This window comes from Athene noctua, chromosome 23, assembly GCF_965140245.1.
Source record: "Athene noctua chromosome 23, bAthNoc1.hap1.1, whole genome shotgun sequence".
Lineage (NCBI taxonomy): Eukaryota > Metazoa > Chordata > Aves > Strigiformes > Strigidae > Athene > Athene noctua.
In genome coordinates, this window is record NC_134059.1 from 2,894,685 (window position 1) to 2,920,094 (window position 25,410).

A 25,410-nucleotide genomic window follows, 5' to 3' on the forward strand; every position below is an offset into this window, starting at 1 on the left:
TCTCCCCAGGGACGGAGCCAAGGGCAATGGTACATCCATCAACACCAAAATCAGGAGGGGCAATGCGCCCTGTCACCCCATGGCTCAGAGCTGGGCCTTGGCAGGGTGAAGAGAGAGACACGGCAGAGCACGGGGCTCACCCCCTGGCCCCATCTTTGCTCCCCACATGGCGGGGGTCTCTGCCCCACAGCCTGGGTCTGCTCCTGCCTCCCTCCCTCTAGGGCTGGATGAGGCCCCTGGGAGAGTCCAACCCCCATGGGGGCTACTAAACCCCAGGGGGGTTCCTGCCCCCAAAGAGAGTTCTCTGCTCCCCCCAGGGGGATTCCTCCCACCCACGTCGTTTTCCCAAGGGGTGTTCCTGCCCCCCCAAGGGGGGTTCCTGCCTAAAGGGGGTTCCTGCCCCCCCCGGGGGGATCCTTCCCCCCCCAGGGGGGATCCTGCCCCCAGGGGCGGTCTTGCCCCGCAAGGACATTTCTGCCCCCCAGATCCTGCTCTGCACCCCCAGCTCCCCCCCCCCCCCCCCACCTCACCCCACAGGGCGTGGCCACCCTGGAGGGCGTGTCCGTGGGCGTGGCCAGGCGGGGACGGTGACGCAGTGGGCGGGGCGGGGCGGGCAGCGGGAGGCAGCGGCGGCGGCGGCGGCTTCCAGCGACTTCGGCGGTCGGTGAGTGCGGGCGGGGCCGGGCGGCTCCACGCTGCCCACGGGAGATGCTTCGCCCCCCGCGGAGCCGGCCGGAGGATGCTCTGCCCAGGGGCCCCCCCAGTGGGACCGGGCAGGGGATGCTCAGCGCCGCTTCTGCCCCCCTGCTGGGGCTGGACTCGGGGGGCTCTACCCTTTTTGTGTGCCCCCGGGAGTGCTCTGCCCCCTCCCCGAGGGGATGCTCTGCGCCTCCCGTGGGGTTGGGCACCTGCGGCTTTGCTCCCCACTGCCCCCCGGGTGGGGCTGGGCTGGGGATGCTCTGACCATGGGAGGGGGTGCCTCAGTCCAGGGATGCTTTGTCTCCCACCCCGTTACCCCTTGGAGGGGTTGTCTGAGTCAGGGGATGTGCTGAGCTCCCCCGTTTCCCTTGGGTGGAGTCTGAGCTGGGGGGAATGTCATCCTCCCCCCGAGCTGGGTTGTGGGGGAGACTTGCTGTCCCCCGACATTACCCCCAGGCCGGGCATCTGAGCCAAGGAGTTGCTCATCACCCCACACCACCGGCCTCAGGCAGATGTGCTGCCCCGTCCCCGCTGGGTGTACAGGCAGGAGGGGTCAAGGGTGGGTATATCCACCCCGCCGGGGGCTGCATGGTATGGAGCGGGGGAGCAGTGATTCCTCTAACCTAGGCGTGGGGAGGGGGGTTCCTTGATTTTCAGCTGCTCTCTGCCCCTGGCAGCTCCCCAATATGGTCCCAAGCTGTCCCTTTGCACCCCTCCTCCTCCCCATGCTTCCACCATACGCTGAGGGGGAGGGCAGGCTTCCTGGTCCTATCCTGGCCTTCTCCTACTCCTCTGGTTTCCCAGCGCCGTATCCTCCCGCCTCCCTTAGTACTGTCTCCAGCCCTCGAGCATCCGCCCTGCGAGCATCCACCCAGTGCTGAGCTCTGGGCTGTATCAGCCCCCCTGAGCATCTGCCTGGCACTGAGCTCCGGGCTGGACCGGCTCCTGGGGGTACTCGCTAGACTGAAGCTCGTGGGGCTGGTTCAGCCCAGAGCTCGCCACCAGGTAAATGCTCACCAAGCTGGTCCAGCTCAGAACTGGGCAGATTCTCACTAAGCTGGTCCAGCCTGGACGTTGGCACGGGGTAGATGCCCACTGCGCTTGGGGCTGGATCAGCCCCGTGAGCATCTGGCCAGCTTGGCTAGCTCCAGCTGTGCTCACACTGGTTCCCATCTTCAGTCGGCTGGTGCCGTCTCGTCATGGCCACAGCAAGCTGCCTCCAGACACATGATTTTCTCCTGAATAACATCAGCCTTTAAGGGCTTGTTTATCCCCTAAATTGCATCATTATAACAGCAATTGGCTTAGGAAGCTGGGTTTTGTTAAAGCTGTGCAAAACCTTCTGGGGACATCCTGGTTTTGGCCAAATCAGGGTTGGCAAAGTATTCATTTAAGCTCGTTTACCGCCATCTGCTCATACGCTGGAATGATGTTCTCCTGGTGCATTTGACACCACTGTGCCACTTCACGAGCACAAGCTGGTACAGAGGCAAGGTGTGAGCTGGAGTTTGGTACCTGGATGAACATGCCTGTGTGGTTCAGGAGTTGCTTGGTTGCCATGCTGTCGGGGCTTTAGAGGAGATGGAAAATTGCTGTCTTTGTAGCTCTGATGATCTGGAAGTCTCGGGTATCTGTGCTCTTGGGGATGCCATGATGTGCTGCTCCCTGTGTCTCAGGACAGTGCTGGTTGGGAAGCAGAACTGATCTCTGGGGACTTCCCTGTAGATTTGTCAGGGAACCACCAGCACAGGTTGCTGGTTCTGTCCCCCCAGCACCCAGAGATGCTCAGGTGCATGGATGACTTCCTAGTTTCGGTGGTTGCTTCTCCTGCATCTCTTTTCCAGGAGACAGACAAAGGTTGTCTGGGACCTGTATCACCGACTGGAGGGTAGGGGGGAGCCCCCAAACTGGCAGGTTCCTGAGACACCGGTGGTGGGACTGATGGATGGATCTGGCTTTCTGGGACAGCCAGCTCAGCTGTGGTTTGACAGATGTGGGATTAAACGACTCATCCATCTCTGTGAAGCTTTCTGGCTTTGTGGCGAGGGTGAACGGGTCTTGCTCTCCACTGGTGGCTCGGTCCAGCTGTGCCTCAGCACTTGTCAGCAGTTGAAGTGCAGATGCTAAGGGATTGAACCCGCTGGAGAGTTGAGTTCCTGCCTGTTTCAGTTGTCTCAGAAGATGCCATGAGTAAACACCACCCTGAAAACCTCCACGTCTGTATCTTTTGAGGGCCCTTTTTGCAAGCCTTGCCCTTTCAGGCAGCTCCTGCTGGGGTGCAGGGGGATAGGGGCAGGGATGAGGACGGTGGTGTGAGGAGGAGGGGGCTGAGTGAATGAGAGCTGGGCGGGTGATGGGGTTGTGGTGTGCTGGGTGGGAAGATCATGGCTGTGAGTCTGTGATGGGAAAGAGCTGGGAGTTTGCACTGAAGTTGTGAGGAGGCAGCTCTGGAACCCCAGAGGGTGCTGAACACAAACTGGGACCCAACTGGAAATGCTTCTGGAGGTCTCCACTCTCTGGGGACAGGGAGCAATTTTGGAATGAGTATCTGTCTGCTGCCTGGGCAGGGCCATTTCATATTTTCCAGCAAAGCAGAAAGATACTGGATTCTTTAGCAAACATGGAAACCTTATTTACAATTAATTTCCTTCTAAAGAATGCTTTGGTGAGTCTGAGGTTTCCCAAGTGGCTCCTAAAAGTGAGCTGGGAGGTCTCCGGGCTATTAACTGGGGGGGAAGAATGTTGGATCCATTATCCAGCTTTTCTTCCCAGAGAGGCATTAAATGCAATAAGACACCCCCACACACACACTTTACAGACACTTTCTATGAAATGCCAAGCACCAACTGTGGGGGTGACAGTCCTGATCAAGGTCTTGACTGAGCTTGACAGGCTCTGGTGTGGGCTTCGCAGGTAGGTCCAAGCCCTTGCCAGGCTCTTGAGGGATGTGGTTGGGAGTTTTCAGTGCTTAAAGGTCTCCTCTGCGGGCAAATGATGCCAAAAGGCTTGGAGGTGGCTGCACGTGTGGGTGTGCTCACACGAGCTGGCATTTGGGAGGGAGGAGGGGAAAATATCACATGAAACAACTGCAGCATTGGGGGACAGGTCTGCATTTGGGCCCATCTGGAGAAGAAGTAGTGAAAAATGATTCAAGGCTCTCTGCTAAAATAAGTTGCGCTGATACAATTGGATTTTACTTCTGTTTGTGCTGTGGTCAAGCTGGTTAAAAACCTTGTGGGGGCATTGTAAAGCCCTCTCTTTAATTTGCACAGTGAGGGGACCCTAAGGAATGAAATGGGTGTTTATTTCAATTATTTTTGCACAAAGCCATGCATAGAGCAGCCCTGCCTGCCCCCCAGCCCCAGTGCAGCGATTTCCATCCTGCAGCGGGGAGGTGGAGGGATCTTGGAGCTGGGTGCCAAACCTTCTCCAAAAGACAGGGCCAAAAGTCACCAGCCAGGAGAGGACTGACCCTGTGTCCTCCAAGTCGCTCTTCTTTTCTTGAATCTCCACCTTGGTGTTTTAAATCAGCTCACAGGTCGCTGTCTCCAGTGCTGTAATCCTGCAAGACTGACAAAGCTGGATATTTATCTGAAATGCAGATTATTTTTTTTTTTCAGCTCCCGGTTTTCAGTTTCTGCCACGCTTCTCTTAGCAAGCGCGAGGAGGTACCGGCTGGGTGGTTGCCTTTAATTGCATCAAAAAAAAAAAAAAAAAAAAAGAAGAAAACAAGTGGCAGATGAGAGCTCATTTCCCCCATCCTCCTGTCCGTTGCGACTGATTTCCAGGAGAGGGCAGTTCCCAGGGTTTTTTGCTGCGTGATGCCTCTCTCCCCTGCAGCTCCCAGCCAGCATCCCCAGTGCTGAGCCCCAGCCGCTGCACGCCGGCAGGTCGCGGAGGCAGTGCCACGCCAGGAAATGCCGGGGCATGGGCCCAGCTCCTCCACGGGGACACGAGATGTTGACAGCGTGTGGCTGTTTTCTTTAAATAGCGAGCGCTGTGCCGCGGGGATGTGCAGCAGGGAAGGATGCTCTTCCCTGGACTCTCCATCCAGCCTCCCGGAGGGGAGAGGATCCATCGCCAGGGCAGGGTGGCACAGCAGGGGAATCGACTCCCTCCCAAAATAGCTGCTCGTTTTGCCAGGCGCATTGATTTAAAGCTCTCGTTTCCACCCTTTCTTGGTAGATACGAATTTTCTCCTTAATTACAGATGGGTTTTACCTCCCCGGCCAGCATCGTTCGTGATGCGACTAATGTGCTGGGACAGAAGAAACGCGCTGCTGCGGGGCTGGCGGCAGCACGGTGCCCTGCAGGGTTTGATAGCCCAGAGGTAGGAGCTGGGCTCCCCGTCGAGCCTGGGGAAAGGGGGATGCTTGGCTGCGCTGCCAGCTCAACACTTACCTTTCCGGGAGTCTCTTTAGTGCAGTTCATCCTCAAACAGATCCTCTCCTGCCAACGCCTGGCCTTTCTAGCTTCCAAAATTGGAAAGAGTGTTTATAGCCTTGCTGTGACATTAACACAGGTGTTGTAAACCTGATCTCATGCTCTTAATCATGAATTAAGTAGGCTTGATGGTGGTGCCTACCACTATTCTTCATGCATAAATTCATGGTGCCAGGGGCTGCAGACAGTGAGGGTAAACATGGTCTTGTACAAAGTTTACAGCTTCCATAATCCAGTTAATCTGCACTGTAATTCAGTGCCTGGCAGCTGTACTAACTAGATCTTGGCCTCTTTCTAGCATCCCCCCCCAACTGTTTTGCAGGAAGGAGTCAGAGAAGGTCCAGAGGTTATTTTTGGCTGTTGCTGATTTATTCACACACTGATAAGCCAGGAGAGGCAGTTATTCTGGTTCCAAACTGTCCCACATAATGCGCAAGTACCTCGTGCGAGTGTGATTTCTCCAAGCGAGGTTGCGAGGTGACATTCTTGTTTTGGGGAGCGAGCTCTCATAAAGCACCTTGATGGCTCACTGTTCTGTGAGCCTGCTCAGGGAGCTCAAATCAGGCCAGAGCCCCACAGCTGGGCAATACAAGCTCTGAACCCTCCTGTCCTTGTCCCTTAGGGGTAGACCTGAGCCCTGTGTCCCTGAGGTGGTGGAAAGTACTGTTCCTTGAAATTGCTGCTCCATCCAAGGGAGCACCCATCTAGATTGTGGGGCTGTCTGGGTGAGACCTGGGTTTAGGGAGTGCAGGATGGCGTTTCAAGGCTTAGTTTGGGCACGGCATCGTTTTGAGGCTCAGAAAGCACCGTGGTGTCTTAGCCAGTTTCTCTGCAGGGTGAGCTAGCTGTGGTGCTGCTGAGTATCTTCTCCCTGTGCTTGATTTCCCTGGCATGCTGTGAAGCTGAGTTTCTCACTCTCAGGAAGGGGTGATGGAAATGAAATCTGAGAGTAGCACAGCCAGATCCTGCTTTTCTCCTGTGTCTGCACAAGAGATTGTTTCTGCGGGGCTTCCTATTGTCACTGCAGCTGGTTTCTGGCCTGGGCTAGTGGGGTTCAGCCAGGGTGGGCATCACAGGGACGTGGCATTGCTGGTGCATTTGCCATCCCATTGTGCTGGTAACATGTTTCCCACCCCAGCTGAGGAAGGCATCGCTGTCAGCTGCATCCGCAGAGGTGCCGGCTCCAGTGGAGATTCTGTCCCTGTGCCACCCTCGTAGTTGCTGTGGCTGGGGGGTGTCAGCAGTGGTGATGTCCAACCATGGATGCACTGCTGGCATGGCGAAGGGGGACCTGATCCCCACATGTCCTCCAGTGAGGAGGCAGGCAGGGCCGAACCTGCATGGTGAAAGCAAGCAGGGTGTTTGGGCTAAGGCAGCCTGGGGAGGATTGCAAGAGGCTCTGTGGGGGCAGAGGAGCTGCAAACCCAAGCCCCTGAAGGACCCATGGAGGTGCTGAGCAAACCAAATGTTGGGTGCTGCGTTGCTGCTTGGAAAAACTGGGCTGTGTTAGAGAGCGGATGGCTGGAAGTCCTGGAGATCCCCATCTGCCCACTAAGAGTTGCTGTCCTCAGTCCTCCAGCATCACAGCACCTGGAGGCAGGTGCCCGTGAGCTTCTTTGGGACACAGGGGACAGAGCGGGGTGCCTGAGGTCACTGTCAGCATCTCTGGAGATACACCTCCCTGAACCCTTCCCAGGGCTTGGTCTTTTCAGTCACCATGTGCAGAGTAATGTGGCTTAACTCATTTTAACCCATTAAGTGTTTAATTGGAGCCAGACGGCTCATCTCTTCTGATCTGAACTGCCTTTCCTTTGAGCTGGGATCCAGAAGGGCTTTGCTTTGCTGCTGTTACCTGTCTGATATCCAGATGTGCCACCCAGAGCAGCTAGTGTTTTAATGGAGAGAGAAATCTTCTCTTTCCTCCTCCCCAGCATCAAAACATGGATGATAATCACTCGACTGTTGGCAACACTCAGGGGCTGCCATGTTAAAAAAAGAGCACTTTTTTCCCCTTTTGATCATCTGCTTCTGTTAATTTAGTTACAAGACTTTTGCAGTGGCCATTTTTGGAGATGGCAATCAGAGCATCTCTGCAAGCAGAAATGGCTTTCCTTCTGCGTGTCCTCTGTGTTTACACTTATATAAAGAAATTTTGTCTCTTAAAATGAAGCTGAAATAAGCCCCAGCATTGCTGATCACTGCATGGCTCTTCATGAGTGCTGGTGTCACTTTCAAATCACACGTCGTCAATAAATCTAATTCTAACTGCCCTGCAGCAAATGGCATCAGCCTGCACTTTGAGATCTCTCCCACACGTACTCCCGCTGCCTAAAAATACCAGCGCTTTAATTCTCAAATGACTTGGCTATTGTACAGCCACCATTTTTTATTTAAATATTGCTGCATGCCTCAGTGCAGGACATCTGTTACGTTACAAAGGGTGAAATCCTGCTTTCGAGATCTGGTCTTTAAGTAGCGCAGCGGCTGTGTCGGTCTTTGGGGTAAATGAACGTTTATTACTCTCTCCTTGCTGTGAGGTGTGTTAATCAAGGGTACAGCAGTGTTCAGGGAAGCAGGGTCCAGGAGGGGAAACTCATCCCTGCTGTGGCGTCAAGCAAAATACACCCCAAAACTCATCCTTTCACCAAAGAGATGGACCCTCAGCAGCTGCCAAAGAAAATGCCATCCTTGCTGGTGGCCTTCCAAGGGAAGGGCTGGCCACGTGTGCTGGCAGTGGCCAGCGAGGGCTGTTCCCAGCTCAGGACAGGGCATGGAAAAGGCACTTCCAAAATCCCTTCCAGCCCAGTACCAGAGCCCTTCAGCATTACCCACAGGGATGCTCTCGTGTCCAAATCTCTGCATGCTTTAGGAGCTGTCAAAAACAGTGTGCTGCACTTCATCCCTGTTAACCCTCCATGAGTGTGTCCTAGATGTCTATTCCATCCTCTTTGCAGTAAATGTATAATTTACATTTCCATGTCTGGCTTTGAGATGTGTAATACAGGGAAGGGAACTGAATGATTTGGTTTGAGCAGCCGGGTCTCTTTAATGCGTGAATGCAAAGGGCATGCTGGTGTTTGCAGTTCGTACAGGGCACTGGGCACACCAGTGTGTAACTCAGAAGCAAACAAGCTTTTTCCTCCAGCAGATTTCAGCCGCTTGACCTTACTGGCTTACTGGCAGGGCGGGAAGAGCTCATCGGTTGGTCTACGAGTGAAGCCAAAGGCTAACGTCACATGCTGTGATCTTGAGGTGAAGTGGCAAACTGGCTTACTGGCTTTGTGGCATTGACTGGGGGATTTTGAAGCAGTGCTGGATGCGGTGGATGTGAAAACTGAGGTTTAGCATAGCTGGGAGGTGCTGAGGCTATAAAACATGAGTGATGCTCTAAATGGATGTGTTTCTTTAGAAGACTGTGGATTGAGGGTATTTGGATTTTCTTCTCTCCATCTCCATGCAATAAACCCTTATTCTGCTGGGGGAGTTCGTTTCTGAGCTGTGGGTGCAGCCTGGAGCAGTGGGTGAGCACGGGCTCGAGGCACACACAGCTCTTGGGGTTGACTGGTAGCTACACCCTGCTGCAGTGTGGTTCAGCCATGGATGCAGGCACTGATAATTCCCCCAGTCTTGCAAAAAAGAAAAAAAAATATTTTGGAGGCTGTAAAGGTGAGGAAACGAGCCATCAACCCTGCATAGCTGACAGATACTGGCCGCTTGGTTTCCACTCCTCTCCACTGGAAGTAGGAGAAAATCCAACCACTGGAGATGCCAGCGAGGTGCTGGCACTGCCCTGGGGTGGAGATGAGTGTAGTGACCCATCAGGAAGAGCCACCCTGGTCTGTCAGACCAAGATGTGGCAGGTCTTCCGTCACTCAGTGCCAGGACTTTCTCCTTCTAAGGACTGTTGGCTCCACATGGACTGACCTGGTGTGCCTCAAAATGCCAAAAGAATGCAAAAATGCAGAGAAGGAAGCAGGAAGACCTTTCCATGCTGCTGCCTTCACCCTGAGCTTTTTTCCCCCTCTTCTTCAGTGCAGGCATGTACACAAGGAGTGCGACCACGTAGCTGCTGGTGAGCTGGAGGTTTGCCTGAGCCTGTTCTCCCAAAAGTGTGAGATTTTGCAGGACTTATCCCCAGATGGTCAGGAGCTGCTTATGAGCACCCAGGTTAACCAGTCTCTGGGGCAGCTGGAACCTCCATGGTCTCCTCTTGCCCCTCTCCATCCCCATTGGCTTGAATTGAGGCTGATCTACTCTGAGGCAGTTGCCAAGTGCACTTGATGGTACCCAAAGTGTTCATAAATCTGTGAGGACTCGTGAGCACAGGGTGGGTGCTGATAACACAAGTAGCCAGAGCAGGCTGGCTGGGGAGAGCTGGTCCGGACTGGTGGTGATGGGAGGATGCTGCTAAGGAGAAGGCAATGGTGGCCACTGTGGTGGCTTTATTGCCTCTATATCTTCCTCCAAAGATGATGGTCTAGGTTCAAAAGAGTCCAGCCTCTGTGCAGCTGCAGCTCCCAGCTCCCTGCCAGCCTCAACCTTGCTCCAGCAGGGAGATGCATGAGGTTTGGCTCTCACTTCTTGTTGTTTTACAAAAAGCGAATATTGTCAGATTGAGAGCAACTCTGGCCATACTGTGTGCATATTAATGTGGAGCCCAAGCTTGGTACACATGTGTCTGCCTCCGTGGATAGCCGGGGCGGGAGCTGGTATATGCGCATTGGGGTCTCTGCTGGGCTCAGAGGGATGTTATCTGCAAATGCAGCTCACAGACAGTTGGGGAAGTGGTGGAGAGAGATGCCAAGAGGGGAGGCTGCTGTGAGGAAGCTGAGTCGCTCCTGCCTGCAAAACTCCTCGTGCCGCTGCTTGTGAGATGCCGGAGAGACAAATCGACTGGGGGAAAGAGGCTTTGTGTCAGCACTGGAAGAGCAGAAGCAGTGTGACTTCAGCTCAACCTCCCAGGCTGGGATGGAGCTGCCTTTGCTCTGGAGCAGGAGCCAGCGAGCCCGCAACACTGCGTGTCGCTGGTACAGCCCAGACGCTCCTCTCCCCGGCCATCACCGCGTCAGCCTGAAAAAGCTGGGGCCATGTGAGGCCACGTTTGCCTAACATGGTCACCGGCTGCTGCCAGCTACCGCCAGCAGCTATGGTTCAGCTCCTCTGAAGGCAGGACCGTCTCCAGGGGGCCGGAGGTGTGGGCGTCCCCTCGCAGGGTGATGCTTGCGGGGACGCTGGAGGACTGCTCAGCTTGCTCTTCCGCTCGGGATTCTGGCAGCTGGGTTCTCGGCCGTGCTTATGGTGCCACGAGTACCCTGAGACAATGAGGTAGCAGCCACGCTCCTCTCCTCGAGCAGTGAGAGCCGGGACCCTGTGACCCTGTACAGCGATAACGTGGCTGGGGGCGGCAGGAGAGCGGAATGAGGGCCTCTGTAAAGGACGCTTCAAAATAGGGAGGCATTTAACCGCGGCTCCTAGGGGACTGCCTGGTCTGTGGTGGGGTGAGGCTAGCCTGAGACTACTGTCTCCTGCAGCTGCTGTTGCCCTCCTTGCCAGCACAGCCTCTCAGCACCCCAAATTTCTTGCGGGTCACCCCAGGCACACCCAGCCCAGCACTATAGTCACCAGGGCGGCTCTCAGGGGTGAGCAGAGCCATTCTCCGGTGTTGGTTCCCCAACCCGCTTGTTCTCCGGCTGTTCAGCTTCCCCCATCATATCCCTGTTCTCATCAGTCATTCTGTCTGTCTAGGGAAAGGCTTTTTAATAACATCTGACTTTTCAGCCATTTTTGAGTCATTTCCTTTCTTCTACTCCTATTTTCTTCTTCATAACTAGGAAGCCTTTCTTTGTCCTCAGCCAGAGGGGAGATGTCTGTTATTGCCTCTGTTATCGTATTCCAGGAGGTTTGATCAGGTTAATGAAAATCCTCTCTTTCTCCTGTGTGTCGCTTCCACTCCTATCTTCTTTAGCTGGGTTTCTTAAGGAAATGAAGCTAAAAGGCTTGTGTCATCAAGGCCTTTTCTCTCCCCACGCTTGCTCTCGAACGTGTTCGTTTCTCTTAGTAAATCTGATGGGGTGGAGAGCTCAAAACACTCCGGGGCTTGTGATGGCTGGTGGGGAGGACAAAGCCAAGTGATGTCCCAGAGGGGCGCGGTGCCAGGGCCAGCGGTGGTGCAGCGAGCTGGGGCTTGTCACCAAGAGAACAGGGCTGCGACCCCACTGGGAGCACGAGGGGTGCCAGGGCTGGATCCCCAAGCCCGTTAGCTGGGATGACAGCCTGCATCACCTGGCTATTTTTGCTGCCTGTGTTCAGGAAAGGAACCAGAGGAGGAGAGTCACTCTGGCCTTGCAGATGGGGTATTACTTTGGGTTTCAAGAGACCTGGGCTGTGTTTTCAGCCGCAGACCTGTGTGTGGCTGTGCTTGAGGGCTCTTTCTGCAGAAGCATGAGCTGCAGCTGGTTTAAGCTAATCTGTTGGAGTGTGAACTGCAGTGACAGAGGAGCCAGCGGAGATTTTCCACTGCTGTCCGTGCTACAGCAGGGAGAGGAGGTAGAGCTTTTCCAGTGGCTGTTGCAAAATGTGGTTCCCTAGTAGTAACATGGAGGTTGTAGCACTACTGGTGAGGGAAATCTTGGGCATCCTGGGAGAAGCACAATGTGCAGTCGATAGTTCAAGTGCATTAGTGGAAAAGGATCAGAGTGCTTCTTGGTGTGTTCCTGGAGCTCATCGTCCTTTGCCACAAGGGATGGGTTGCCTCATGAGTGTGTCCCCTCCTTTCCCAGCCTAGCATGAGGAGGTGGGTTTGCTGAAGCCCTGCAGCATGGAGATGCTCTGCCCAGGTCTCGCAGTGGGAGAGCAACCTGTCTCCTTGGCAGTTTAGCTGGGAACTTAGCTTTTCTGCAGGTGAGTTACTGCTCGTTGGCACCAAATTGAGTTGTAGAGCCGCACTCTCAAGGTTTCACCCTCACTGTGCCGTGTCCTTCACTTTGCATGTACATCTGGTATTTCTTTTGGCCAAGCTGTTCTGCCCTTCTCTCTTCAGCCTTTATCCCTCAAGCCTGGAGCCTTGCTTGAACCTCAGCATGGCCCCTGCCCAGTCCCACTGCCAAAGAAGGAGACTGGGCTTGCTGCTGGGAGCCATGCCCCGTTCTCTGTGTGGTCCCACCAGGCACCTGCCTTCCCTCTCCCTTGTGGCCCTTCCCAACGTGGGGCCTTACTGGGTGGCACCAACCCTGCAGAGAGCACAAGGGTCCTTCTAGCCTGGCAGTGAGTGGGGTCCTCACCAGGTCTCCATAGGCTCCCTTCTTCTAGAGGATCCCCAAACATGTGATCCCATTAGGGGGGACACACAGCAATGGCTCTGTGTCCCAGCTCACGGTGCGTCCCTTTCACCTCGCTTGGCCTCTCCACCTACTTGTGGTCTGCTGGGTAAGAAGGCTTGATTGTGGGAAAACAAGACCAGTCTTGATGCCACCATGGTCATGGACGATGCAGATGTTTGGGGTGTATTTTGAAGCTAGATTTCTTAACAAACTGTGAGACATGGATGAAGGTAGGAGAAGGGCTTGGCAGTGGCCACTGCTCAGGAGATGGGTGCTTCTGTGGTTTCTTTTTCCAGGAAGGGTTTTGGTTTTCCTTTGTTCTCTCCAGCTTCTCTTTTGATGGCAGTGAGATGGGCTCTGTAATTGAGGAGATCCCAGCTGAATAATCCACTAAGGAAACTGCTAATTTGAAGACATGTCTGTAATAATTAAATCATTATCTGGAGGGAAGTGGAGAACAGATACCAGAACAGGGCTAATTAAAATCCAAACCCAGGATGACTTGGGCTCTGGGCCAGAGCACAGCATAGTCTGTTGGGGATGTCTTCATGTGTAATTGCTTTTCAGAACATCAATCCCACCAGAAAACCCATCTGTTCCCCCTCACGAGACCAAGATTGACCCAGAAACCCTCCTGTCTTGTCCTGTCCCATGTTAGAGGATGGCCATATGCTTTGCAAAGGGCAGAGGAGATGGTGAGACCCAGTTTGGGAGGACTTCAGGAACTAGATTCCTCCATATCTGTGGAAGATTTGGTCTTTATCTTCTTTCAGCCCTCAGGCTTGGCCGGTGCTCTTTGGAAATCCCTTGAGATCTAGGAGAAAAGTGGGCTCATGTCTATGTCTGCTCCATGGATGGAGAGATTTGGACCTACAGAGGTGCCACAGGGACCCAGTGGCTTTGGCTGTAGGGAGAGGTGAGTCTTGTTCAGGTTGACTCCACATTTGAGGTGGGAGCACCTTGGGAGAGGTTTTGTATGCTGCGTCGCCTGTAAGGATGCAGTGCATGGCTGGATATGAACCCAGCCTTTGAGTTATCGTGAGGTGTAAGCTCTGAGCAGGTCCAAATAGGTGGATATGGCTCTGCTGAGCTGAAACCTGGTGACCAACGGGAGTGGTTGTGATGTTGGAGGGCAGAAAGGGTCTTTGGATGTCACTTCATGCTACGCCATGACGTGCAGATCTACAGGGTAGGTGTTAATGGACATATCCAGATGCCTGAGGCTAGTGAAGCCTGAAGTCCACCAGGTCCTTCAGCAGGGCCAAGCTCTTTGCAAAGACCTATGCATAAAAATCCCACCTCCCATTTTCAGAATTCTAGGTCCAGGGTAAATTCAGTCCTTTCAAGCTCCTGCACTGGATGACTTTTTGTGTCAGGGAGGTGCTGCTGCTCTGTCTGTGTAGACTGAAGGTCCCAGTGAGGAGGGTAGCAAGGTGGAACCCAGCAGCAAGCATCGCTTCAGACGAGCCGGCCTTGAATCACTGTATTTCAGCACAGAAGGGCTTACAGCAGCCCCCTTCCAAAACTGGTTAAGATAAACTGGTGCAACCTAGTGGAGACAAGGTCAGGGAGCTCTGTCTATCAGGTGCGCACATTCTGAGCATCACTCAGCAAATGCCCCTGTATCGGCACGGCAGGTAAAGGTCATCTGAGGTGGGCTGGTGGCTGCAGGCAGCGTCTGATTGTGGGAAGCGGGGAGGAGGGCATGGCACTGGAAGCCACTTCTGCCTGGGTGAGCATCCCACCAACCCATGACACATGTTTTTTTTTTTCCCCTACATTGCCCTGGAGGGACTGCAGCATTGCAGCAGCACAGCGCTGGCACTGCAACGGTGACGTGGTGCATCTCGGGGACAGGCTGCTTCAGGCTGAACCATCCCTAAACCACTGCTGGTGGAGCTGGGTTCTGCTTGGTCTAACGTCTGCAGGAGCAGAGCACTGTAGCATGCCCAGGGTCCAAAATTGTGTCAGAAAGAAGCCAGAAATTCACAGCTGTCTGCTAAACCAGTCACTGAACCTTCTAGAAAGTGTTGGCTCAGCTGCTGTGCTTGAGTTGTGTGTGGAGAGGGACTCCCAACCCTGTATGCGTCCTGTCAGCCTGTGAGCTTTAATAGAGACAACACACAACGTTGGCACAACATTGTCACAACATCGTCATCTCAGGCAGCAGATGTGTTGCCAACGCATTGGGTCATCCCCTTCCCTTTGTCCTCCCTCCAGGGATTTTAAGGTTTCCTGGCCACTACATTTTTGAGTGCCCACAGGAGCGCTGCTCAAACGGATGGACCAGGATGGAAACCACCACCGCTGCGTCTCTTCCAGTCAGTCATGTACCAATGTAATTACCTACATTTAATTTCTTTAAAAGCCTCCTGAGCTGCAAATGCCTTTCCCCCCTTTCCTGGTGATGTCTCACATGGATTGGCCAAATCCTGCTCTCACCTCTTCCTGGGGTGGCTCAGGGGATCTTCCCTAGGGCCAGTGCTTGGCCATGGGGCCACTTGCCACAACTCAGTGTGTGCAGGAGCGCTGGGGGGTGGGATTCCAAAGTGCTGTGTCAAAGGCCTTTGTGCCAATGGGCGTAATGGGGGTGGATGCTTTTTGGATGCCCTTTGGGGGTGACGAACGGAAACACAGGCCAGGCTTGATGATGGCATGGTTGGGGCCACCACCTCTGCAGTCTTCTTGTGTGAGCTGGGCATGGTCATGGGGCCTTACAGGAAGCACAGTGGGGGCAAGAGCACAAGTTCTTGGGGCTCTTGGTGACAGGCATGGGGCTTTCCCTGGGGTGCACTGGGTGCTGCCAGCAGGGACACAGAGGTCACTGCATTAGCTTATCTCTGTGGAGTTGACATTTTAAGAGGGAACGAGTTGGAAATTGAGCTGAACTAATGCCCAGTGCTGCTTTTTGTGACAATAAATGCTCAGATGAGAGCTGTGCTGACACAGAGAAGAGCTGCCACCCCATTGCAAACCACAACACTTCTCAGGCTTTCTGAAGCAATTTTGTGTTAGTTCCCTCAGTTCCTGAGGCTGCGATGCAGGAGGTGGCTTTTCTGTCCCATAAGCCATGGGGATCATTAGCTGGAGTATGAGGGGGATAGTTAATGAAGAGAGGGGAAGCAGGGGGCTGGTGGAGCTGGGTTAAGCCCTCAGGGGCTCTGCTTAAAGCTCCCTGCTGGGTCTTATGCAGCTCGTGACATTCACAAAAACCTTGATTTATTCTTCTTAATCTTCTCCAGTACTTGGGATCTCTGGAGAGAACTGGACTTATATATCCCTTATATCTTCCTTGTGAACTATATCTAGGAGGAATGAGCTCCAGATGGAGCTTTTTCCATGGCAGGGTATTTTTGAGGTGCTCTCTGTGATTTCTCTGATGGCTAATATGGGCTAAGCTACTGTTGTTCTAAAAGGGAACAACTTGGACTTCCCTTCTCAACTCAGTTCTCAAAGCACAGCATCTTCAGGACCTCTGGTTTGCTGGCACAGTGAGCTGGGAACATGGTCCTCTGCTTCATGGTGTTTGGGGATGTGCAGGGCCAGAGTCATCACCAAAAACTCCTTGCGAGATACAAGGCTTAAAACACAAGACAAATGTAAGAGAAGCCTTCCTGCAGTGCTCTCTGGCTGAGGCTGGCACTTGGTGCTTTCCTGCTGCTGGAGGCTGTGTATGGGGTGAGCTTCCTCTGTGGCTTAATTTTGCATAATGAAGAGTTTGGGTTGAAGATGTGGACTTGCTTGATGTGGGTCAAACAGAAGCAGACTGGTGTGCCTGTGCCTTAGCCTCAGATGCCTTTTAAATGTCACTGTCCTCAGATGTCCCCTCATGGCTGCCTCTGCCACACTGTGCCATGTCCTGTCACTTGCCATGAACCACAGGGATGAGACACCAGGAGCTGACGCCTGGCTGCCTGGGCCCTCACAGGCACGTGGGCATGGGCACCGTGGGAGCAGCAGCAGGGTTGTTCCAGTCCGGGTTGGGAGTGGATGCGAGCTGTGCTGCAGTTTGTCTCCATCTCTGCCTGCTCCTTACTGGGACCAGTCCTGCCTTCTCTGCTGGCTTCTTCCATCCCTTCTAAACCACATAGGGGGACAGCCAAGATGCCAAATGACCACAACTTGGCCAGGGATAGTTGTGGTTATTCCCAGCAAGAGGATGCTTCGGAGGAAGAGCAGGTTTCAACCAGGGGGGGATCTAACCCTGCGATCCTGCCTTGCCCTTCACAGACCTGAGCAACCACAGCTCTTGAGATCTCCTCTACCCACATGTCCCAGTAGAGATGGAGATGCATGGGGTACGTTTGGGTTTTTTTCCCCATGGATGTCGCAGAGCTGTCCTGGTACGGGGTCTGGTCTGATCATCCTCGGAGCCTGACTGCACAGAGCTGAGAATCACAATGGTGTCCCGCTCCCCATAGCTGGGGGAAAGCTGTTTGGTAATTAGCTGCACCATCAGCAAAGGGATTAAATAACTTGCTAAAGTTACTTAGCACAAGGAAGGGAAAGCAGAAGGAATGAATACAAAGAGGGAACCCTCCCACTTCTCTTGAGTTACCAAAACTATCCAAGTTGCCTCTGGTTGGGGTCATCCAATGCCCAAGCCAAGATGTCACTGCTCTTCTTAAATAGAAAAGGCTAAAACACTCTGTGTTTTGGGAGGATGGAGGAGAGCGATGTCCTGATGCATCTGGGGAGCTCCTGAATTGTCTGCAAGTGGAATGGGGAGCACAAGGAGGGCTTGGGGCGCATGTCTCACCGCCATTATCTCTGCTTGTGTGCTAAAGTGGTTGATGGTGAATTGCTGAGCTCTGGAGGCCTCCCCATGGTGTGGGTCATGCTCCAGGACCACTGCTTTTCCCTTTCAGGTTGTGTTGGCTGCAAAATCTCCCTCTGTGATTCAGGGACACGTTCCCAAGTCTGCCGCAGTCCAAACTGGAGCCAGCAGCACTAGACATTTCCCTGGTCTGTCCTCTATGGCTCTGAATACCCTCTAATATTTCCCACATTTCACATTAAAAACCCAGTCTGCCTCTTCCCTGGCTCTCCAAATTACCTCCCTGTGCACTTCCTCAACACCACTTAAAATTTGTGATCTGGCATAGGATAGTGGCAAAATGCTTAAGATGTGCCCGAGTGGTGCAGGGAGTGGTGTGCTGCTCTGGATCCCGGGGAGCAAACTGAGCCACTTCCCCTTTCTACTGTTCATGGAGTTGGTGGCCAAATTTTACAATGGGAAATGAGCAAATGAGCAGCAGATGTGTGGGAGCGATTAGTACTGCTGAGGGTTGTTGCATGGAGGGCCATGCTTAGAGTGTGGATGATGCTCCTGGGTGTGGAAGATATGCCAGCGAGCTGGGCAACGCAGTGGAAACCCTGGATCTTGGGCAGACGAGGCATGCAAGCTGCTTAGGGTGGGTGACCTCTGCATTAGGATGCACATGGTGTTTTTCGCAGGGTTTCTTCACAAGCAGCAGCCTCCCATGTCCCCTGGGCTGGGTGCAGAAGCCCGAGCTGCCTGATGTAGCGTGGGTACCAGGGCCTGGGTGGGTGAAGAGGCACCTCTGTATCTTTCCACAGGGCCTGGGTGCACCCGCGGTGCAGATTTCAGCAGCCTCCCTTCGTGCTGGTGACTCTTCCCCCGTCACTGAATAAATTAGCACCAGCAAGTGCTCACAGTGTGTGACTAAAGCAGGGCAGGGGCTGGTTTGGCAGCGAGGAGGAGGGCCCCCAGCTCCAGGCCGTCAGGCTCCCAGATGAAATAACTCCTCATCAAAAGTGTCATGGGGGTGGGAGGGATGTACCCGTGGCAGAACCTCAAGTGAAATCATGGAAAATCACCAGCCATCCTTCCAAGTCTCAGCAATGATTGAAGTTATACCCTGCAAGTCGGGAAACTGAGGCACAAAGCCTCACTTTCCCAAAGGTGAGGGGACTTTTGCAGTGATACCGCCTCTGTGACAAGCACACAGTTTTGTCCCCATGGTTTGTAGACTGCTTCCCTGTGCTTTGCTCCCTCTCAAAGGAGTCTGCATCAACCTTGGTCTGGAAACCAGCCCGATTGCTGGGATCCCAGTGCTCACCTTCACTTGCAGATTCATCTATGGGCTGGTTCGCCTCGACATTCTGCCTCTAGAAGAGCTGTGGTGATTGTATGTCCCTCTACTGCTTGTTTAAACTAACCTTGAATGAAACACAAGTCAAAACTTTGTCTTAACAGAGCAAAGGACGTAGGGTTTGCTTGCAAAGTTACAGAAAAAAAGGATGAAATAGCCACATGCACGCACAGAGATGGCAAGTAGGCCAGCTATTGAAAAAGGAAACGATTGTAACCAGCTTTGTGGCTTTTTTGTGTCGGGTCGGTTGCTGTTAATACCTCTCCTTGTCTCTGTGGGTGCATCTGAGTGCAGACCGCATCCCGGAAGAGGGATGTGAGCTCAGTGTCATGCATCAGGCGCATCCTTCTCCTCCCTTCCAGGGAGTCCGGTTCACAGCAGAGTGGTTTCCCAACCGCTCACCCATTGAAGGAATCGCTATTTCTCCAGCATTGCCAGCAGTCTCATCGTTTCAGTGACGCTGCTGGATTTTTGTGGGAACCCGTTACAAAATATTACCAGTGCAGGTGGCTGGAGTGGGATTGTGGTGACAGGATTTGGGGGATTTGATTTGTGTTTCTAATGGTTTGGGGTAACCCCTTTGCCTGCTAAGGCAGGTCTGCAAGCTCATGAGCTTGTTATAGTGACTGCATTCCCTTGCTTCATGAGCACGCTTGCTGGACTCCCACGTGAGCTTCTGGCCACACTGGGATCCTCACGGGTTTAACAGCAACTTCAGACCTGTTGTCCTCCCTCCCCTCGGTCATGTTTTTAGCTGTTGCAAACCCAGAGATGAAGTTTGAAGGTGAGCCTCAGCTTGCTGAATCTCTTGGCCAGGCTTTGGGATCCCACTTGTCAGAGGGATCATCCGGTTTGGAGCCACTCCAAGTCTCATTCCTGTCTGTCATCTCAACCCAAAGTGCAAAGCAGGAGGTTTGTGTTTTGGTGTGTCTTTATCCCAGCAGTCCCTCCCGTGCCAGATTCCTCCTTGCAATAAACTGAGATTGCACCTTCCTCTGGGGTCAGCTGAGGACATGTGGCCCATTTTGGAAACAGGGAAACTGAGTCAGGAACAATACACAACTGATACAGCACTCCCCAAGGGGTGACATGGTCCTGTAAATTGGCGTACGTAACTGAGTTAGTTAGGTGCCAACCCCTGTTAGGGGTGTTCACCGTCCTCCACACTGTGCGCCCCATATCCACGCTGGAGGACCCGGCAGAGATTTCAGCTCATCGTCTGACAAGCTTTTTGTTGCAGAACAATTGGGTTTCTGCACAATGGCGAGGAGCAGGTGGCTTTCTGAAAATACCCACTGGAAGTTGTGTGTAATGCCTCCCCTCCCACTGGGAACTATAAATATCAGTTGAATACTAACACTTACTTCTCCCTGCAAAGAAACAGCCAGATCTGGACATTTTTCCTCCTGGTTTCTCCTCTGGCTTAGCAGCTTGGAGCAAGCAAGGGCTGAGGATGGGAACTACTTTTTGGTTTTGGAGCAAGTCTTTGGGGCAGAAATGTGCTCGTTAAGGTAAGATATTGGGAGTAGCTGTCTTTTATTGCTTGCAGTGTCCCCTGTCCCCATGCTTTGTGGGCACCCACTGCTTCCCTGCCACCTCTGAGACAGGACTTGGACGTGCTGCCCACATGTCCTGACTTGCCAGGGTTGCACCTCCAGCAAAGGACTGGTTGGACATTGTACCCTAGGGAGCAAGGGACACATTGCTGCAGGTCAGGGGACACCAGGTGACTTCCCAGGCCTGGACAGGAGGCACCGCTACATCTTTTCTCAGGTCTTGATCACATCCATAGCACGGATCTCCACAGCGGTGATTCTCCCCCTCTGCAAATCCATCTCACCCTTTAGCATGTGAATCTAATCCTTTGCTGCTAAAAATTGGCACCTTATTTCTATCCAGAATGCCTCATTTCCCTTATTATCCCTGGGTGTCCTGGCCACGGGCAGTCCCTGGCATCAGCCAGGTACCATCTGCGCAGTACCCTGCTGTCGGCGGGGCTGCGTTAGGGAATGTGGAGGCACCATCCCCATATGGGCCCCATAGTAACTCGGATCTTCCTCATCCTTCTCAGGGGACTGAAGGTTCCCAGAGGCCACAGTGCATCCTGGGAGTAAATACAAGGATTCAGGAGAGATGCTGGAATGAGGTTGTATCTGCCAATTGGTTTTCTTATTAAAATGCAGCTTTTTCCCCATGGATCACCCAGGATGGAGAAGCCAGGGTGCTTGAGCTTGCAGACGTGGCTGCTCAGGTCCAGGCTTGTAAAGCTGTAAGAAAGCTGTGGAGTATATAGATAGCAGTCTGTGCCCAAGCAGGGGGATAGAGCGAGGAAAAGAAGGATGGAGAGGGACCCTTGGGGTCTGCTGGGTTGTAGAGAGGGATGCGAGTTGCTCGTGACACATGTGGAGCTTGGCTGGCCATCTCAGTGCAGACAAGCCCCATCCAGACACCATGGCATGAGCAGCACCTCTCCTGCAGTCTCAGGGCAGAAACCTTGTGAGGTGAAATCTCAGCCCATGGCTCACATGAGCACATGGCAAAGGCATCTCTGAGACTTGTTGTGGGTGAAGATTTCCATTTCTAGACTCTGTGCTTAAAATGGCAATTTCCACTGTTGAGCCAGGGCACTTCTGCATCCTCTTTGTCTTGTGTGCAGTAATAATCTCCATTTTCTCAGCCTCTGATTACCATGTCTCCCACCAAGTTTAGGTAAAATGGGCTGGTGGAGATGTTGAGGATGTTCCTGCTCTGCCATCTGCAAGCCATCCCACAGCTCAGTGGGTCAGGACTGGCCTTCCCTGGGGACGACCAGGGGATTGGTGGCTCATCCTGTCCCGACTGCTCCAAAATGGTGTCTGACTTCAGTGAGGGTGGGAAGGACTTATGCCAGGACACGGCTCTGTCTGTGGGAGCAGTGATTGGGATGAGCTTGCTGGGATACGACACTTTTGCAGCCTGTCCATGTTTATCGCAGCATCACAAAGAAAAGGTGAAAAAAGAAGGTCTGGGAAGGGGTCAACACTGGACAATGGGACCCTGTCCTCTGCTGGTTCGGTGGAGGGGAAGCTGTTCTCACGCCTGCAAACAACGGGCACTGGTGTGGGCTCTGCCACCCTGATTGCACTGCTCTTTTAAGGCCAAGTTGGGCGGCTGATGAGGATTTTCTAGGAGCGGAAGAGATCAAACTGACGTTTTTATGGAATGATCAATCTCTGTGAGCTTGTTGCCTCCAAGGTGTGTGTTAAACCCTCTTTGCCAGCTGCCTGCTGGGGTGATGATCTTGCTGACAGAGCCATGGAGGTTTTTTCCTTTCTCTTGTCAGGGCTGAGATGAGAGTGAAGCTGTTCAGAGAAAAAAACCACAAGTCTGTCTCTGCCTCAGTGCACAGGCAGTTCTGTATGTAGGTAACGCTGGGTGTGCTTCTCGCCCTGGTGGAGAAGGGAAAGCCAGGGTGCTCCCTGGGACTGAGCATCCCACAGGCAGCTTGACTTGCTCAGCGTCAAGCTGGAGACTGCCCGGAGTTGTGCTGAGAAAATAATCAGCTCAAGGGCAAAAAAACCCCTCTGCTTTCTATCAGCTGCTCCACATCTGGGCACCACTATTGCAAACTGGCCTCTCCAAGTGGGCACCCTTGACTGTGCTGTTTTCCATTCCAAAGAGTGGGGAAAGCATAATTTTTGGGGGGAAGGGGTAGTAAAAAGAGCACGTTTTCACGACAACAAACCTGCTTCCAGCAAGTCTGTGCCTGGCAGCCCCACGGGACTAAAAATACCCAGCAAAGGGCTAGAGCTGCGCAGTGTCTGTTTTCTCAGCTCACCAGCTGTCTCCTCGCATCTTCACTTCTCTACCCAATGATTACCCCAGCAGTTAAGGCCCTCTAAACCCAGGCAGGAACATTTATGTAGTTTTACCAGCTACAGTTGAAAGGTTGAGATTCACAGGCAGTGTTTTGCTGCTAATTGCGAGCAAGCTCAGGCCCCTCCGACATCCAGCGCCAAAGGGCTGCTTTCAGTCTGCCCTCACTGCTGCCAAAATCACCGGCAAAGTGTGATGTGTTTGGGCTGTCATCCACACTGACATCCCCAAGGTCTTTAAAAGAGACCGGCTGGATGTGCAGGTCTGCCTAAGAAATGCTGAGCTTCGCTATGTGGGGATGGCATCTTGTGTATGCAACTGCCAGCTGGGCTGCCGGGGGAAGAGCTGCGTGGGAATCGGTGATTTTCTGCTGCTTTTGGAGAACAGAGAAAATCCCAAGGTTTGAGGTGGTACAGAAATGAGGGGATAACGAGGGGAGCTGACCCTAGGCAGGAGCTTCCTGCACACGTGTCCCTGCACGCCCCTGCACCCATGCACAGTCCTACACGTCCCTGCACGCGTGGATGTTGCTGCATGTGTGCATGTCCCTGTGTGTGCGCACACCCCTGCACCCTCGCTTGTGCCTGTTGCTCACTGAACACACTTCCCACTCCAAAAGGCTTGAAGACAGCAGGTATCAAATCCAGCCTGATCCTGGCTTTCTCACTTGGCATCACAAATAAAACCTTTGCAACCACCCTGACCCTGGATGATGGTCCTTCCCTTTAGCTGAGCAGCTCCTGGGGCTTGTGTTTTTGCTGTTGCTCTGGTTTTGCAGTGAAAGCTGCTGTGGTTGAATCCAGAAATAATTGTTCCCAAGTCCATGGGAGAGTTGCCCAGTGGTTGTCGGCGGGGTAGCTCTGTGATGGGGATGCTAGAGGCAGCTCAGTGTCTGTCCATAGTGGTTATGGATGTGGATGGTGCCTCCCACGGTGCAGGGATTTTTCCACTCTAGGGGTCTGCCGTGGTTTCAGCCAGGAGATGGGCACACGTGGCTGAATTGTTTCGAGAGCCATGCTCAGAGGTGGCAGAGCATCAGCCTGGATTTACCTGCCAGGGACCCGCTGGCAGAGGGATGCTCACAGTGCAGCAATGTCATGGGGAGTGCAGAGAGCCTTGAAAGCTCTGAGCTGGCTGTCCACCACCTCCCTGGGAGCTTCAGGTCAGGAAGAGGGGAGCTTTGTCTGTACTTTGTGGTGGTAGGAAGTCTCATCCCTGCTTGTAGTGCTTCTCCAGCTGCAGAGGTTTGTAGCAGCTCTCCTTGCCTTATGCTACAGTGTGTATCCTCCATAGCACCCATGCCTGGTGGGCTAGGGTGCAAGAGGAGAATGTGATCACCCTCCAGTGAAGACATCCCCCAAGCCCTGGGCTTGGAGGAACTTTGAGTCACTAAGCGTTGCCTTGTCCTGGGTGAACAGTTTTATGCTGTGTCACATCTTTGCTGAGCATGCTTAGGAGGACAGAGCAGAGACGCTTTTGGGGACCAGTGAGATGAGATGAGTCCATCCTGAGGTGGGACCAACATCAGTGCCATGATCCTATTATCACCCTCTCCAGGCTGAGGAATCAGCCTGCGCTTATCATCCCCTATCTCCCTTCACAAGCACAGCAGATGTAACAGAATATAACTGTGTATAGGAGCAGGTTGCAGGGAAGCAAAGTAGCACATGCGCTTACCCAAACCTGCTCAACTGTGGGGGAAGCAAAAAGAAAATCATCCCTTAGGTGATGCGTGGGGTAAATCTGTGCATCCTCCTGCACCATGTGGGGCCAGCCCCTTGTATTACCTCCACAGGGAACAGGGAGCTGCCATGGCCCCACTGGGACAGGCATCTGCAGAGGTGTCCTTGTGGTAAGCGAGTCTCTCCTTTGCAGCTGGGTTAAATTTCCATCCAATCATTGCTCCCATCAGATTTATGTCTTGGCCATTCCTTGCAGCATTTCCCCTCCTTGGGAGCCTGCAGGGCTCTTCCCTCCGTGCCTTGATTGATATCTTTTAATTCACCTGCTAATTCATCCAATTCCTCATCAGCAGCTGAGGTGGGGATGCAGCCACATGGCTGATTTTGCCATTCATGTCAAGCTTGGGAGGCCATCTGGCTTTCCACAGTATGGACGTGCTTTCTCCACACCCATCCCACAAGCAGGGGCACAGCAAAACGGTACATGAAAGTCACGTCTTTTGGGTTTTGCACCCAAATAAATAGGGCTTATCCCTGGGATGAGGCTGATTTCTGCTATTCTTGGCCCTGAATCTCCCTAGAGCCTGGGGCATCTGCCCTCCAGGAAGGCTGGCGGCATGGCCATGCTCATGTGTGGGTACCACTGGGGCTGCTAATTAGGGGAAGGAGGACTGGAAACCATTTTACCAGCTTAATTGTGGGGACAAGGCTCATGTCCAACTCAACCCAAGGAGAGACGGGGACGGGAATGGTCCCTTGCTCTATGTCTTTTCCTCCACCAGCTTCCATTTTGCAGGGATGCTGCGGGATGGGATGTCCTCAGTGCAGAGTTATCCCGGCCATCCATGTCCCAACAGCCAGGAAGGAGCGTGAAGAAGCCTCAAAGGTTCAGGACAGAGTTACATGCCCATAACAGGTTTTGTCCCACTTGAGAAACATGACTTAAATCTGTAAAGAGGGAGAAGATTGGGCAGCCACCTGTGGGAAAAGTCTGTCCCACGTTCCCAGCGTCTGGGAGCCGGCTTTCAGTATAACGTGCTGGATGCACTTTGAGGGGCTGCTGCTTTTGCCAGAGCTTCTCTATTTTTAGAGAGTTTTTTATGTCAAACTTCCCATCAGCTGATGAGCCAATGTCATCCCAAGAACAGAGCTACGGTTGCCCTGGCCCTGGCAGCGTGTCTGTGCGTCTGGGTGTGCACAAAAGCATCTCCTTACGCACGTCGCCTTTGAACGGAGGAGAAGTGCCCCGCTGTGCTGCCGAGCTGTTTGACACATGAGCTTTTATTCCAGTCCAGA

General features: G+C 53.3%; 1 protein-coding gene across 2 annotated transcripts in view; it reads left to right on the top strand.

Moving 5' to 3' along the window:
* Positions 1-603: 603 nt before the first annotated feature.
* PPFIA4 (PTPRF interacting protein alpha 4) overlaps positions 604-25,410 on the top strand; it is a 58,812-nt gene continuing 34,005 nt past the window's right edge. For both annotated transcript variants that reach the window (XM_074925375.1, XM_074925378.1), the window contains exon 1: positions 604-664. The gene's annotated coding sequence lies outside the window, so the exon portion shown is untranslated. The remainder of the gene's footprint in view (positions 665-25,410) is intronic.